The sequence below is a fragment of the Amphibalanus amphitrite genome, unplaced genomic scaffold, assembly GCF_019059575.1.
Source record: "Amphibalanus amphitrite isolate SeventyFive unplaced genomic scaffold, NRLGWU_Aamphi_draft 000838F_arrow, whole genome shotgun sequence".
Taxonomy (NCBI): domain Eukaryota; kingdom Metazoa; phylum Arthropoda; class Thecostraca; order Balanomorpha; family Balanidae; genus Amphibalanus; species Amphibalanus amphitrite.
Window position 1 is genome coordinate 265,456 of NW_024882332.1, and position 6,000 is coordinate 271,455.

Below are 6,000 nucleotides of genomic sequence, written 5' to 3' on the forward strand. Positions count from 1 at the left end.
CACCATTGTGTTCGTCATGATCGAGCTGGCGCGACCTGCATCGTTCTCATATTCACCCTCCAATCGTAACAACTACAGCAGGGATTGGCAAATGGCGGGGCACTCCCTTTGGGAGGTAATGAAGGTCTCTGGAAACATCATCCCACATCCCTTTAGCATTAGTGGCTCTCCTTATGGAACAGGTTTCTTGACTGGTCTGTTTCACCCCAGAATTCAAAGACTAGTCAAGGTAAAGCCGAGCGCACCACAGTGAGCACAATTTGATAAGCTGGTGTATCTCAATTTTCATGTAGAACCTTTCACGTATCACGTACCTAAAACCCTTTCGTGCACTCATGCAAAAGCAACTGCCATGTTTCAACAGCTGGTAATGGCATTTTCACAGCCGCTGACGTAAGAAGAGGAGGGATGGGGGGCTCGATTAGACCCCCAGCCGTTCGGCCGCCGACCGAACTTAGTTTTGCAGAAAAAAACGAGTGCTATCGAACCCCTTGACGAGAGGGAGCCGATGCTATATCCAATTATAAGGTCTTGGGCTACTGCGTGCTTTTTTGGTCCTGCCTGTGATCTATCCGAACACTTCTCCCCACAAGTGCTGGGGTTAAATGGCATAGATTTCAAATGGTTCCTGTGGTAGAACTGCCATGCTTGAATTTGACTAATTAGGAATGGAAAATTTTCATATAGTAACGGAAATCTATGGAATTTCAGTGAACTTGGTTTTATCGGCAATGGGGTCTGGCAGTGGGGTGGGGAGGTAATAAGTAATAACCCTGCCTGGCGCCCCAAAAAGGGGGCACGATCCCCGAGGCCCTGCCGATCACCTTATAACTACAGGCATCACAGCTCCACACCTTTTGCAGATGGCCAGGACCCCCTGCGATGCATCCCAACAGCAATATTTATTCAGAACCTGCCTTGATTAACCAACGATGCATTAAATGCGACGGATAGCTCTATAATGCATTATTATCAACTATTGAACGGGCCTCGCCGATAGGGGGGTACTGTACCCCCCTAACTTTCGATAGCGGGGGACCTGTCCCCCCCGTCCCCCCCGGTGGCGCCGCCCATGCGAGTACCTAAAGCCGTGATATTCCCCCACAAAAACTTCTTTTAAATAACCGGGGATAGGTACATGAGCAGAATAAATGCTATTACGAACGCCTATCACAATGCTGAGCGAATAGGAAAATCCATAGATGGAGAATTGTGCCGCGTTACGGGTGCTCGGGCGCAGCCAATCCACCGTTACCCCAGCGGTGACCTTGACCCGCATCGTCTGTCTCGGCTCCAAAGCCAAACCGGCGTGGAATTGGGAGCGTTCGAGCACTCATGGTCCAGCGCAATTCTCCACCTAAATCCATTCCTGATACACATTTGCTTGCTCATAGTCATGTAACCCCGGTAAATTCACCCAACTTTCATATTGGTCGCTCAATAGACAGATGGCCACAGAGATCAACTTAAAAGGCCATTGTTGCATTCATTTAGTGGAGATCATTAAAGAGCCGTGACAGGTCACAAGTCGCGTGACATCATACGTGTAACGACCAATGACGTCGGCCTGCAAAACCCAATGGAAGCGGCTAGCAGCGTGCAATAAAACAGGGCGCTGCTTTCTAAATGTCTGTCGTGCGCCATAGATGAATATATTCTTTGTAGCCTGGCAACTCAGTATCTTTTTTTAACTATTGTACTAGTATTTAATAATTTCATAATTTTATAATTGTGCTTACGCTTTATGTTGATATTAGTGATAAATCCTTAGATAAAGTAAATCGATGTGATATTTAATAGAAAAATAGCAAACTAACGCACCATTCATTCGAAAGCTGGGGAACCTACTAAAAAGAACTACTAAAATTCCTGAGGAACCAAAGGATTAAATGGGGATCAAATAGATGCCTGCTATTCCGTCGTGAAAACGGCCAATGTGTTAGTGAGGTGGTCATGCCATGATGTCAGCACGACTGAAAACAGCATCGGCTGCGCACACGGGGAGTTTCCTGACGATACGCTTATCGACAGCGTCGTCCCAGCTGAGGTAGGAGAGAGTGGGGTAATTTGGCCGCTTTTTTTAGAAAACGATATAACTTAAAATTGACGACACATTTCTGCATCTTCTCAACGCTGGCAGGTGTCGTATTCATTTTACTTTACTGGACAGTGAACTTGAAATGATAGAGTAATTACTTATATTGAAATTGTGACGCATTACAAAGGTCTGCAAGGCGGCCAAATTGCCCCACTAGCAGGGTTATTTGGCCGGGGGTGTGGGGCAATTTGGCCGGTGTTAGCTTGCGGTCGGGATTTTTTGTTATATTGCGAGTCAGCTTCAGATTCAGCAATGACGTGTGTACTATGACGCATTTGCCGCATTTTGGAGGTTGACTCAGGGGTCACAGGGGTCAAAATAGCCAAATTAGCGGCTCTAGATGCGAAGACAGTTTTTTACGAATAACTTTTGAAGTAATCAAGCTAGGCCAAAACTTCGAGTACCATCGTAATTCTCTCGTCAGTCCGCATCGAAAGATATATGTGTTGACCTTGAGAAGTCAAGGTCAAAGGATGACCTCAGGTCACGTTGCATATGGTCGCTTGATCTCAAGGTCACGTGATTTCAAGGTCATCATGCATATCATTCGATGCGCCTTGGCGAGCTGAACAGAATGAGACCATTTGTGCGGCTGTACCATTTTTATGTAAGGATTTATTAGCAAAAAACGTTTGGTAACCTTTGATGACGTCACATGTTCTTACAGTTGACCAGTCGGAAGTAAGGCATCAAAGTAGTCAAAGTTGGTCATGAATCATGTCATTTATGGTACAATTGACCATGAAAACTCGGCCGTCCCAGCATATAGACCATGAGCGCACCGGCCAAGTTGCCCCGCTAGTCCCGGCCAAATTACCCCATATTGTCATTCTGAATTTTTTTGTCTATAAAGTCATCACGGTTATACGGAATTAGATAAAATTGCTCTTGGAACCGCTGAACACCCCCAAGAATGGCGCTATGATGTCTGAATTCGTTTTTAGCCCAAATACTACATGTTATACAACTTTGTAAACAGAAGTAAAAGTTACCATTTTCTAATGAAATTAACGTTTTATTAATTTTGAATAAAACTACGAGGGGCAAAGTTTTGACATTTGTCCTCCAGTTATTTCTACCCATGACAAATGAATAGAGACTAGAGCTATTTCACTCACTTTTATTAGACAGGGTACAGGTGGGGGCGGCCAATTTACACCACCGGCCAAATTACCCCACTCTCCCCTACCTGTATTGGGGGGTGATTCTGACGACCCGCCAGAGCTGTCACTTCCGCGTAGGCAATCTCTATAGCATACACACCGAGCGCTATCTGCCTATTTTGGCCCGGTACTGGAGTTCCGCATGACGTATCACATGACGTCACCGATAACGGCTTCCCTCGGGGACCAATGAACGGTGTGTAATGACGTCACGGTTCCGGTGGGTCTGAGCGAGGCATGGCTTGAGATAGAGCCTGCATAATGGAATACGCACAGATCAACTGCCATGTCAACTGAGTTTATTCAGGTTCAGGGTGGCCATTGGGATACACTGCTGACGTCATTGCTGCGATGCTGTAACTGTCACGTGGGAATAGATGCATATAATGCGGTCTTACCAACATCAGCTGACATTGTCCGATACAAGGCCATATACATATAGTCCGATACCTGTGTAACAGCCACTGACTTGTGTTGTAACAGATTACCAGTTGGGGATGCAGCAGCCTGTCGGATGGTGCTGAGTCTATACTAATGTCTGCCTATACAACTTGATACAGACCTGACTGACACAGCAATGCTCCGGCTGAATGCTCAACGCTTAAAATGATGCATATAACGTGTCTAATTTCTGCCCAGTCTGCAGCCATATGGCGCCAGTGGGCCGCTTACCTCATTACCGCGATCAAAGAGGAGCTCGTGCTTTGATTGTAAAATATATGTCACAGCCTAAAGATTTCCAGAAAAGAATACTAATTTACATCTTACGTAATTCAACGCTTCCGTTACATAACGACATTTACCCGCAAGGGGCTATTAGCGTCCATGTGTGTGCAGAATACAGATATCTTCGCGAAACTGCCTATGTAAGTGGTTAACTATCGCGGTCGGATGCGCAACAGTAGGCCATCGAAGGATTTTGACGCCATACCACTACCTACACATCAATCGTATCTTAGATATTCTTATTATTTGTGAGATCGGTAGCTAAATAGAAGAGCTGATAGGGCCTTGATGACTGAAAGTCTTGCTGCTTGCTCCCAGAATACAGTTGTGCTGAAGTTATCGATCATGATGACTGCAACCACCTTGGATTGCTACCTTATCTGATGAGCTCAGAGCTACCTACTCACCGCTTCCTCCTCAATCACTGGGCACTTCTTAGCATTTAGTTTGGAGCTAGTAACGCACACCTTTTATGCAGGTGATCCTCTTTTCATTAGAAATGAGTCAAAGCTCCCCTAACCCGCCCTTTGTCTGCATGCCCCTTATCTTGGCATTCCCGCAGCTGTCCTCTGTCCCGCTGCTCCATCCAGACACTTGCGGCCACCCAGCCGACGTTAGATCATAGCCCGCTGGATGGACCAGCTCATGGACTGACCCGCTTTTCAGACAGACGTCTGGCCAACTGGCGGGACCCATGAGTAACGTGACCGCCGAACGGCCTCTGCAAGCCGCCGCGGCGCCTCTGAACAGACCGCAGTTCGTCTACTGAGAGCTGCTCATGTTCCCCCTGTTCTACACGCGCACACGGCGGCACATCAGACGAGTGGCCGACCCTCTCTGAAGTCAGGCGCGTGCGGCCCTCTCTGAAGTGGCAGGAATGGGAGAGGGGTGGTTCTCTCAGACGAGGATAGTACAAGGAAGGACTGTCTAGACGGCGCGGATGAAGCTTCTCTTCCGCTTAGTCGCAGCACTTTGTATTGCACTGTACAAGTAACAAGATTGTAGCAGCAGGCTTCACAACAAGTTGTTTCTTGGACTTGGCTTTGATTTGGGTTCATAGCTTACTGTTAAATCCACGGACCGATAAGCACCCTGGAGTTTTCAAAGGGATGGGAAGGTGGGAAAATATGCAGACGTATCTTATTCAGCTCCGAGGCTTCTTAGCAACAGGAGACAAGTGCGCAGACATCCGTAAAATTGCAACGCGTCACTTGTACGTACACATACCCTCAAAGAACAACGATACATTATTCTGCAATTTTTTTTTTGCCGCATCCATGTCATCAGAGCCATCAGAGTCATAATGACACACAAAAATATAATGATTTGACTTTTTAGAACTCAGTGCCGATAGACATGCTGGTTTCAGCGCGTGTTTCGATGCTCGTTATCACTGAGAGCAACATGATCACTTGACGTTTCTCTGCTGCGTGTCACCTTTCCCTTACATCTGGTGGGTCTTCTCGCCTCTAAATATCACCTGTCGTCCCGAGTGCCAGCACACGGTGCTACATCACTCGCCGGTCTGTGGTTGTTTTGCATCTGGCACCAGCAGTCCAGCGCCAAACACCGCCGCGATATTATCTTATTATCTGGATGACTGTCCCTCCGTCGAGGGTGGATATTGAATGCGGCTGGTTGCGGCAAATGAGCCAAGTGCATCATTTCAAATAAGTTGAAAGGTGAATGAATTACTTAAACTTAAAAAGTGCACTAATTTTCCTGAAATGTTTTGTTGAAATTTACTTTTCTGAAAGTGATACATGCCGTTCACGAAGGCCTCTAGGTTCATCCATATCTGAGGAAAAAAATGATAAAAAAAATAAAAACCTTTATGGATGCTCCGCGAAGTAACAAGCGTCTTTGACTCACACGGACGCTCACGGGTCTGTTTTCCACTGAATAGGTTCATCACCACTGTGATGTCAGACCATAGATCAGCTCGAGCAGGTTCTCACCGGTGAGACTCGGACCGCACCGGTCGGCCTGCGCTGCATCACTGTCAGAATCCAG